This window comes from Indicator indicator, unplaced genomic scaffold, assembly GCF_027791375.1.
Source record: "Indicator indicator isolate 239-I01 unplaced genomic scaffold, UM_Iind_1.1 iindUn_scaffold_38, whole genome shotgun sequence".
NCBI lineage: Eukaryota > Metazoa > Chordata > Aves > Piciformes > Indicatoridae > Indicator > Indicator indicator.
In genome coordinates this window covers 465,363-476,786 of record NW_026539186.1, presented here as the reverse complement: position 1 = coordinate 476,786, position 11,424 = coordinate 465,363, and the positions used below count along the sequence as shown (strand labels likewise).

Here is an 11,424-nt window from a genome sequence, read left to right as displayed (position 1 = left end):
CCACAGAGAATTGAGTTACAGAATCTGGGCTTTGTGCATGCTGCCAAAATCTGCCCCTATAACTCAAACAAATTTAAAGGGGGGTGGGGGGGTGGGGGGGGGGGTGGCATGCTGGAACTGTTAGAAAAATATTGTATACGGTCCTTCACATGCTTTCTTCATGCAGTCATATACCACTAAAAAGCAATTTTCTGCTAGGGCTGCATTACATAAATACATTCATGGAACTCCCTTAAGCATAGATAAGATTAATTTTGCATCTCTAGGCTCCTGAGTAAGCAGGCTCTAAGTAAAGGCTGGTAAGGGGATGGCAGCCTTGCTTACAGTCCTTAGAAAAGTTTAAAAGTGCTTCTGAAATATCAGCATTTCAAGAAATCTATTTATTCCCCTCAAATCCAAATATAGCTCTGCCTAGACTTCTTAAAATGATGCTGGCTATCATCTGTTAGTCTCAGCTATCGTGTGTGGAATAGAGATGAGAGAAAAGCTCTGCACTGTTGAGAAGGGTAAAACTTACTATGTATGGTATTATTTACTGTAGCTGTTACGAGGACATTGAAGTGTGAGGTCAGTCCCTTTGAAGGTACTTAAACACCTGCTGAGTTTTGCAGATCAGAACAGTTCTGGTGGGGAAGAATGGTCCTACATTTCTGCTCCCACATTTCTGTCTACTGTGAATGGGGGAACTTTTCAATTATTTTCCTTTGGTGATAGATCTGCGAGAGCAGAACTGTACAAAACCTCCAGGGCTGAGACTGGCCTGAGTTGGGAGTCTAAGTATGGAGTTCAGGGTAATAATGGTGAAATTCGTGTTCAGAGCTCTTTGTGGCTCAGAAATTGAGACTGACCTTGATGCACAGACGTGTCACTCTCAGGAATACGTGAAGCACATTTGCTGGTACGGGTTGCTCACTATGCCTGGCTGTACAAATGGTGATATTTGATCACTTGTCTTGTACTGGTACGGTAAAAATGAACGTAATTTTGTCTTTTTTGCATAAGTACTAATATTATGTGAATTTGGGAAGAGGAAGAGTAAGCCATGCATCTCATTCCATCTTATTCTGAGATTCCTGAATTAGCTGCAAGTTATGATCCAAAAGTGGCTTGCAGCAAATCTATTTTTCACCCTTCCTATTTCATTCTTGGTGCAACAGAACTACATCTGTCACTGGGCAAGCAATAAACCAGCATCATTCCCAGGCAAAAACTGCTTCATTTGCATTTGGGTAGCCCTTTAGTTTTCATGCTGCCCAAGGATCCTTCCTCCAGTAGCTGGTGCACTGTCACTGGAGCATGGAACACGGCCCAGTTTGGTCAGCTTTGCAGTGTGCTTTTGTATGTGCAGGCCAAATGGTTTCGGCCACTGAAATCATAGAGCAGAGCTTCGGATGATGTGGGATGGTTTTCCCTGTTAGTAAGTACAGTGGTAAAATTCTAAACTTTTGTTAGGGTTGTCAAAATGAGTAAGTGGGGAGAACACTGCTAGGAAACTGCATTTGTGCTCAGAAGCCTCATCCATTTAACTCCAGAAACAATTTCTAAAGTCTCTAAATTAAAGCAAAAGCCCAAATTCTAAGGAGGCTGAAGTTGCCAGCTCATTAATTTCAATGGGATTTTGTTACTTGATGTCTTTACCTAAAGCTGATGTCCCTAAACCTGAGTTCTCATTTCACATACTGCTAAGGGCCTACATCCCATTAATTTTCAGTAATACTCAGCCACATGGTCCTTATTGAATCTCAGAGTTGGGGACTATTCAGAAGTGGACTCATCTGCCTTGGCTCCCTCTGTAGGTCCAAGGAATATGGGCTGCTCTTGTGGGATGTGCAGGCACATGCTGGATGCTCTGAGGCAGCCCTTGCAGGACCCCACTGGGTAGGGAATTGGAGAAGCCTGGTCTCCCAATCTAAAGCTAGCCTCTGTAAGCACCACTGGTAGATTCCTGATGCCAGGTCTAGATGGTCTTCTACCACTGGTAGATTCCTGATGCCAGGTCTAGATGGTCTTCTTGGTGTCTCCTGGTGTGATAGAGTAGCTTTTCCTTTCCATTATTGAAGGACGAAAAATTGAAATTTCCAGCCTTTATATGCTGTGTTGAACTAGGGTTTCTCTAGGAGATAAGAGTTCTCCCTGGGTTCCAGAAAGAGCTTCTCTGGGAGATTTACCACCTGTTGAGAATACCCTGCTGTGGCACTTGGGCACTTGAAACCAAACACCCTGGTGTCTTCAACTTAACCCCTAACCTAGATCATGCTGCAGAATAGGTTTCAGCCACCAGTACCAAATGAATTTGAATGACTACTGACCTTCCAGCAGCAAAATGGCACCTTGCTCTAAAATCTCAGTGGGCTTTGGAGAACTTGATTCCCTGGGCCTGAGTTCCTTCTGTCCCAGGCAGGGTAACTCTGTCTGTAGTAAGCAGAGTGTCTCGGTGGGCTTTGGAGAATTTGATTCCCTGGGCCTGAGTTCCTTCTGTCCCAGGCAGGGTAACTCTGTCTGTGGCAAGCAGAGTGTTTACTGGCTTGTATCTGTCTCAGCTTTGACACTCTAACAAAGGTTAGGCATCATGAATGCATCCCTTTATTTCTGCTCCACAGTGCCTCTCTTTTTTTTTTCTGTGTAAACCCTTCATTTGCCTCTTGCCCAGCCTTTAGAAATGATGATCAAATGCGAACTTTCAGGGTTTATTTATAGCATAGCCTTCATGAAAAGAGAAAAAAGAAATTATTAAAAAGTAATTTTACAAAATATTTTGTTTTAAGAGAGAATTCATTGTGTTTAACTCACTGTATTCATTGTGCTGTCTAGACTGGCAAACAGAAAAGAGAAAGCGTCATTCAAATTAAGATTGTGAAATTCTTGGTGACTGGAATTATGGATTTGGATGTCAACCTTCAAACAAACTATTTCTGAACAGCAGTATTATCACTTTGCTACATTTAAGGCTTTGTTGGAGACAGAGCAGTGCACAAGATTGATCTGATTCAGTAAGGCCAGTCTAATGTTCCTTTGTTTCCAATTTCATTATAAATTCATATTTTCAATGTTCTGTTCCTCTTTGTGCCCAGAAAATTCTTGAAAAAACTCTCCTCTGGGAGTAAAGTTTTTGTTCAAACTAACAATGACCAAACTGACATTTTAAAAACCAAACAAAACACACAATCCCACTCAACCAAAATGCAAATAGAGAGGGAACTCATGTAGGATATTTTTGAGCACCATAGAATGAGGTAGTGAAAATTGCTGGTTGTGCATTTTTTTAACATGTTATTTCACATTTCTGTGGTAGTTGCTGAGAGACTTTAGTTCTGTGGATTCTCCAAAACCTGTGTATTTTCAGCAGATTTAAAAAACAGAAGTATTTCAGGTGATAAGCCAGAAAAACTGCTTTGGCATCTTCCTCCTTACCTGAAAGTAGAGAGATGAATGAACCAGCAGAAGAATCACAGAATGGTAAGGGTTGGAAGGGACCTCTGCAGTTCTGCTAGTCCAACCCCAAGAAGATAAGAAAGGCCTGTTCCCTAGTTTATATCAGGCCTTGAGGGACATGTTTTCCTTTGGGGATCTTTCTAGCCTGTCCTGCTCCCAGCCTGAGGGGTACAATTTCACCTTCTCCAGCTACCTAACAGAGGATGGGGGCCTCTGTGCCAGAGGTTTCAGGTTCAGGGAGATCTCACAGGGAGCATAGGAGGCTTTCACCAGCCTTATGCAGACTTGGTTTCACTCTTTGAAGACCACTGACTGCTCTATCTTCAACCAGCCTGGGGAGACCTGAAGTTAGATGAGTAACAGCATGAAAACAAAACCTGTCTGGAGATATGTTTATCTCAAAAGCCTGGCTTATTTCCCAAAGAAACAGGAATGTGTTTTTCAGCCCTGGAGTGGCCCCAGAGTAAAGCAGAACTTGAGCGTGTGGATTACTTACAGCAGAGCAGAACACGTGCTGAGAACAGCAGTGTTTGTGTCCTGTCCTCCTAACACTGCCCAGGACAGGGCAGCAGCAGGCAGAGCCCCTGTGTGCACAGAGAGGGTGAACACCAAAGTTTGGCCTTGCTTTTAATTTTTTTATGTACTTGTAAAAAAAAAAGAAAGTTTATTTTTCTAGGATGTTCAGACCTTTTAGATATCTTAGGTTTATTTTTGTGCAGTATCTCCAGGGCAGATGAAAAGGAGGTGTAAAGCAGGGAGCAGAAAGAAAGGTGGCTCTTTCCATTAGTGAATGCTTCAAGGAGCTGTGCCTTTGCCATAAAGACACAACACTGTCTGGGGAAGCAGAGTTGGTTGTAACAGAGGGAACTCTTTTTTAGCCTCAGGGTTCCTTTTATCTGCGTTCTTTCAGGGTTTTTTTTGTAGCTTCTAAATCCGTCTGTGTAAAGGGCTATAAAAGACAGACTATTGTAAACAGGAATAATGCTTGAGCTGGTATCACCTGTGAAGGAACAGGGAATAAAATGCCAACTTCTCTTGTGGGGAAAGATACCAATCTTTCCATGCCACTATTTTAATCTGGCTGGTGTGTGAAGGGTCTGTGCCAGCAGGCTCACATGTCCCAAGGACAAGAACACACTATCTCACTGGAAGTGTTATTTCAAGGGTGTTTCTTGGGGAATAAAAGTACAATCAACTTCTGCACACATGAGAGAGTATGGGTGAAAGAGTATGGGCAAAAGAGTGCACAGAAATGCTCCCTGCTTCTTTTATCAGAAGCATCACTGGCAGTGCTTGTCACTGTGGTAGAGCCACAATTTCAGCCAGCAATAACCCCCTGAAGCTGACAAAAGTAGAAAGTACATGTGCCATACTCCAGTATCATGGCTGGCCTGTCAGTATACAAGGATGTGTTGATGCCAAAGGAGGAAGCAAGCAGGCACAGAACATGCCAGGTAATGATGCAGGTTCAGCCAGCAGGCAGAGCGGGGGCTGCCTGCTGCTCTGGCACATGGGTGGCATCCCAGGCACTTTGTGTTTACTCCTGTGCATGGGAAGTGGTTGCATGGGCATCCCAGGCACATCCTGGCATTTAGGCCACGATCATACGCTTTAACACAGGGGAAACGGGAAACCAGAAGACGCTGTTCATCTGGCTGATCCTCAGCCTCCCTGCCTGCCCTGGGTGGCTGAAACTCTGTTTGCATTGCTTATCGAGTTCTAGGAGATCCTCAGCTGTGAAATGCTGGATTAGTGGAAAGCAAAGACTTTCCTACAACAGATATTGGCAGCCTATAAAATCACCCAGCCCTTTTAAGTATCTAGCTGTGGTGGTTGACCAGATGCTTTCCAGCAGCAGCACAGGCTGACTGTTCTCTAGGGGTCACGTTGATACTCTCCCAGTGCTGTGCTTTAGGCAGTAACATTAGAACAGATTTAGGGTCCTGTTTAGGAACTATGAACACTGATACTGATTTAGTCAGACCCCACTTCTTCAGTCCTGATCTTTGATGTTTTAGCACTGTTCCATCTGAAAGCTATTGCTTTAATGCTCCTGGAGAAATAACTTCCACTGAAAACAGCCTGTGCCTGCTGCCTCCACTCTTGCCTGAGACACTAATCATCTCTGTTAACATCAGTGATTAGTTTCTCATTCCAGTGGGATTGCTCAGGAGAATACACAAAAAATCAGAATCTCACAGAGATCAGGGAAGGAAACAAATTATTTGGTCCTCTCCTTTCCATACATGACTCTGTCCCAGAGACTCCTTATGCAGGGGATTCTGTGAGATCCCTTCATCTGATTTGTTTTGACTGAAAGCAGAGTGGAATCAAAGTCTGTCTCTTACACCTTTATACAGGAGTGGGAGGACAGCTGTGGGCTCCATAACAGAACGTTAGCTTCTGGAGCACACTTGAGTGCTCCCTTGCTGCAGGGAATTGATACTTGAAGAATATGATTAAGTGTCATTTTCTTTGTGAAATCTCCCCTCCGGGGACACAGAGTTTAACATTTCCTTTGCTTAGTGTAAATAACAAAAGATAAGTCTGTTCTGCCTCGGACTCCCAGTAAGAAAGAGGAACAGATTTTGGTTTACTGAGGGGTCTGCAGGACTTTGTTCTCATGACTACTATATAATGGGATTGAACATATTTTATGCCATCTGGCCCATTCAGCCGAAACAAAATACATCAGTAATGTTCCGTAAGGTTTTGAAACATCTTGTTCTTGTCAAAAAGTATTTTAAACTGAAACAGGCTTTTCCAGTTTGTGTTTGTCTTTTCGTAGGAGGCCATGGCAAAAATGGGGAAAATCGGGAGAGTCGTGCAGCTAAATGCAAACAGAAGTTACACAATAACAAAATTACACTTAAGAGAACTTGGAAAATAATAGTTTATGGGTTTGTTTGGTTTTGTTTGTTGTTTTTGTTGGGTTTTTTTTTAATGTTAGTAGTCAGAACTCAAAAACATCTGGTAATTTTTTTAAAGAAACAATGCACTTCCTGCCTTGTAGTTCATGGGAAAGCAATTGTTGCCATTTCCAAAGTACCCATTAAGAGAAACAGCTTGACAAGTTCAGGGACATAATTAAAGACAATGAAAGTTGATTGCAATAAAATGAAGAAACATCATAACAAAAGGGATATAGCAAGCAAGAAAACAACTGCAACATATTGGTATATCATAGCTTACAGTAAAACAGAGCAGCTGAAAATATGTAGAAGAAAAAAAACCAGTTGGAGACCAGTGTATTGTGAACAATAAATATTCATCAATTTTAATGTACAATTCATATGTAAAAAGAATTCCACTGCCTCCACATACACAGATTTGAAGGGTAAGATGTGCAGGTCTGCCTGGCACTGTATGTTTAACTCTTTGCAGCTCAACACAGACACACACACACAACCTTTCCATAAACTTTCTGCTCTTTCTTGTCATCATCATAAAACTGGCCATGGTCCCTCTGGCTGAACTGGTACCAAGACTCACAAAGGAATCACAAGGAGTGTATGAAGTCTGGAAAGGAAACAAACAGTCACACTGGCTTCGTTAAAGCTTAGGTGCACAGGGGTTTAAGGAAGCTCTGTACCTTGCATGGACTCATAGAACAGAGTTGCACAGAGATTTGTTCACATTTCTTACATGAATTTTGTTACTGCTTTTCTCCCCCTGTAATACTTTCCTAGTTGCATTTTTGTTCCAAGCTAGTCCTAGTACCAATTTCATATTCTCCAGTTTAGAACCAGGGCAACTCTTTGCGGAGCTGTAAAACACTCTGTTCCAGTGGATGTGTGATCAGCTGTGGTAACAGAGCACTGATACAAGTTTTGTAATGATCCTGCCCATCGTTCCTTTTGTTGTACAAGACTGAGAAAATTGAAAAGTTTGCTGAATTCTCAAATTAAAATTTTATTCACATTGAGCCAAGATGTAAAATATTAAAGCTCAAGAGTTCTAAATCTCCTCAAGTGCATGTTGATTTGGTTTGTAATTTTAAGCTCTGTTCATAGCTTGAGGCATTTTCAGTTCAGGCGCTTTGTATGGAGATAAGTTACAGGAAAATGCAGCATGAAGGAGTCTAGCAAGTACAGAGTGTGAAGCTAGCCGCCTAAGCACTTGCACATCAAATCTCTTGGCCATGCTGAGCTTTGCTGAGTCCTGCTTCAGCCTTTATCAGCAGCAGAATGACAAATCCATCATACACTGCCCCAAATCAAAGAGAAGCCTGTCATCACTTGATGAAGTTTGTCCAAGGAATCCAAGCGTGAATCAGTCAGGACTCTGACAGCACGCTCGAAGCTGCAGACCTGGCCATAGTTATCCCATTAGATGCAATTTGCTGACAAATGTTGATCATGCAAATAAAAAGAAGGGACACAACAACCATATCATCAGCTGTTCCAAGCATCCTGCAAAGAGGCCCAGGCTTGATGTCAAATGGAGAAGACAAGCATACAATTGTTCAGCAACTCTTGGGAAAAAAATCCATAGGAGACCACCCCAGGTAAAGATTCCACGCACGGCAAGGGTCAGGAATAACGGCATGTCATAGAGGTAATCTGCAAGCCTAATGTTGAGGAGTTAGGCTAGTTTGCATCCTGATGCATGCAGTTCTTTCAGTTCAGTGTGTCCCTTAAGCACTTTTAGATTCAAATCTCTTGAAAGCAGAAGCTTTCTGTGCTGTCCAAATCAATCTATGCTGTTCAATTATTTTGCAGTGTCTAAGGCATACTTCTAAAACGAATCCCTGCTGGCCCAGCACTCTGAAAAGCAAGTATAATGCTTGACACTGAATCCTTTTGGAAACTGGCCCTAATAGTCTATGCCTGTCTTTAAAATCTGGCATCAAGTGTAGGTTTGAATGCTTGAAAATTCTCCCCTTGATGTGGACAGGAACCATAGGACTGAGTGATTGTTCCTCTTCATTAGTGCTACTTTGTTGGGCTGAAAAGTAATATTCTCCTTCACAGTGCTTAGTATATAAACTGAGACAGGCTCCACGGTCCTTTCATGCCCCCTACCAGCATGTGACAGGAGAGGAAGATTTGCTTTGGTAATATTCTACACACTGTCAAGCATGGGCCTCACTTGTGCCTTCAGCCCTCATCTTTCACATCATTTCCATTGCCTGTCATGTCTCTGTACCACCTGGGACTCTAGCTTTACTAAAGTGCAGAGACAGTGTGAACTGTTTGAATTTGCTTCCTGTATTTCATCTCTCATTACTTTCTCCTCCCTGCCAGGATGACTGCAGTGGGACTTGTCTGGACTAGGAACTCCCAAGAAACACCTTTACTAGGTGCTGGACTGAGCAATGGATGTTAGCGTTTCCACTGTGATATCAGCAATAAGTGCATGGAAGGGTAACTTATATAGTGATACAAACTAGTTCTCATTGCTGGGTCTCTTTCAGTCCTCTGTGTCATGCAGAGGTAGGTTGATAAACACTTACAAATTGTGGCTGCCCTGAGAAGCACTTGTTGTAATCTCTGATGTCATGCACAGTTTGGTCACTGGACTTGTTGTGTTGCTTTTCACAAGAGATGCTGTCCAGGAGAACCACCTTCATAAGAGAAGATTGACACTAGCAGGGTGTAATTTAGTCTCCCATAGAAAGGATAATGTACCTCTCCATAGCCTCTCTCCCACAACTAGACGTTTGCCTAGCTCCAGCAGTTCCGCAACAGGCAGAACATTTTCCTTTCATAACTTGCATCCAACCTTCAGTACAACAGGTAGCCTCTGAGTAGGGTCATACAAGATGAGGAACTTCCATACTGTGTTTTATGGAATGTTACCCAACAAATTCAAAAAATGGTACAGAAGTAAAATGCTGGAGGTCGCAGAGTCACAGAGTGTTAGGGGTTCGAAGGGACCTTGAAAGATCATCCAGTCCAATGCCCCTGCCAGAATAGAATCACCTAGGACAGGTCACACAGGAACACATCCAGGTGGGTTTTGAATGTCTCCAGAGAAGGAGACTCCACAGCCTCTCTGGGCAGCCTGTTCCAGGGCTCTGCCACCCTCACAGTGAAAAAAATCTCCCTTATGTTCACATGGAACCTCCTCTGCTCTACCTTGCACCCATTGCCCTTTGTCCTATCATTGAGTATCACTGAGCAGAGCTTGGCTCCATCCTCCCCATACTGCCCTTTACATCTTCATACAAAGTGTGTCAAATGATAAATGCCAAGGGCTGCAGGGTCACTGAAGTCTGAAGGGTTTTGAAATGCTGCAGAAAATCAGAGGATAAATAAAATGGATTCTAAAAGCTCAGGCTTCTAATTTCATACCTTACCTTTTGTCTGCAGAGAGGCAGGTTATTGCTGCTAGCCAGGGACTGTGCTTCCAGTATGTGATCAGACAGGAACCTACCAAATAACAAAAGGAAGGAAGGAAGAAAGAAAAGAAAAAGAAAAGAAAGAAAGAAAGGAAGGAAGGAAGGAAGGAAGGAAGGAAGGAAGGAAGGAAGGAAGGAAGGAAGGAAGGAAGGAAGGAAGGAAGGAAGGAAGGAAGGAAGGAAGGAAGGAAGGAAGGAAGGAAGGAAGGAAGGAAGAAAAAGAAAGAAAGAAAGAAAGAAAGAAAGAAAGAAAGAAAGAAAGAAAGAAAGAAAGAAAGAAAGAAAGAAAGAAAGAAAGAAAGAAAGAAAGAAAGAAAGAAAGAAAGAAAGAAAGAAAGAAAAAGAAAGAAAGAAAGAAAGAAAGAAAGGAAAAGAGAAAGAAAGAAAGAAAGAAAGAAAGAAAGAAAGAAAGAAAGAAAGAAAGAAAGAAAGAAAGAAAGAGAGAGAGAGAAAGAAAGAAAGAAAGAAAGGAAGAAAGAAAGGAAGGAAGAAAGAAAGAAAGAAAAAAGAGAAAGAAAGAAAGAAAGAAAGAAAGAAAGAAAGAAAGAAAGAAAGAGAAAAAAGAAAAAGAAAGAAAGAAAGAAAGAAAGAGAAAAAAGAAAAAGAAAGAAAGAAAGAAAGAAAGAAAGAAAGAAAGAAAGAAAGAAAGAAAGAAAGAAAGAAAGAAAGAAAGAAAGAAAGAAAGAAAGAAAGAAAGAAAGAAAGAAAGAAGAGAAAGAAAGAAAGAAAGAAAGAAAGAAAGAAAGAAAGAAAGAAAGAAAGAAAGAAAAAGAGAAAGAAAGAAAGAAAGAAAGAAAGAAAGAAAGAAAGAAAGAAAGAAAGAAAGAAAGAAAGAAAGAAAGAGAAAAAAGAAAAAGAAAGAAAGAAAGAAAGAAAGAAAGAAAGAAAGAAAGAAAGAAAGAAAGAAAGAAAGAAGAAAGAAAGAAAGAAAGAAAGAAAGAAAGAAAGAAAGAAAGAAAGAAAGAAAGAAAGAAAGAAAGAAAGAAAGAAAGAAAGAAAGAAAGAAAGAAAGAAAGAAAGAAAGAAAGAAAGAAAGGAGAAAAAAAGAAAGAAAGAAAGAAACAAAAGAAAGAAAGAAAGAAAAAATACTTAAGATACATGAAATATATTTGAGAATATTGAATGCTGACACGGAAGTTATCAGAATTTATAAACTCTCTTTCCACAACTGCCTATGACATTGAATGCAATTTGTCGCTTCTGTTTTGATGCGTGGTTTTACTCTACAACATGACTCTGTCAAAATGGTGCATTAGCTCTTCTCCACTGGTATATACAGAGATACATGGACATCGTAGTAGAGACTGATTCGCTTTCTTTTCCTCTTGATGTTGTCATATTCCTGAAGCTCCCCAGACCGTGGTTGATGCACCTGGGACTACAGGCACCCTTTAGAGTGCAGCACTGGCTGCTGTGGACAAAAGCAAGGCAGCTGCATAAAAGGTGGAGTTCCTCCAGAGCCAGTGTGGCTTTTAAGGGTTATGAGGGCCATTTATCCCAAATAACCCAATTTGCCCAGCCATGCAGATTCCTGGTAGCACACCCTCTATCTTGGTGCTAAGTATATACATTGAGATATTTTCTCTGTTTGCTCTTTTTTCTTTCTCTCAGTACATTTCATCGCTGTTCTTACCTTCCTGGAACTGCAC

The 11,424-nt window shown here is 41.5% G+C and overlaps 1 pseudogene; it reads right to left on the bottom strand.

The window, feature by feature from the left end:
- Positions 1 to 7,708: 7,708 nt before the first annotated feature.
- Positions 7,709 to 11,068, bottom strand: LOC128979985 (E3 ubiquitin-protein ligase RNF170-like; annotated as a pseudogene).
- Between the last annotated feature and the right edge of the window lie 356 nt (positions 11,069 to 11,424).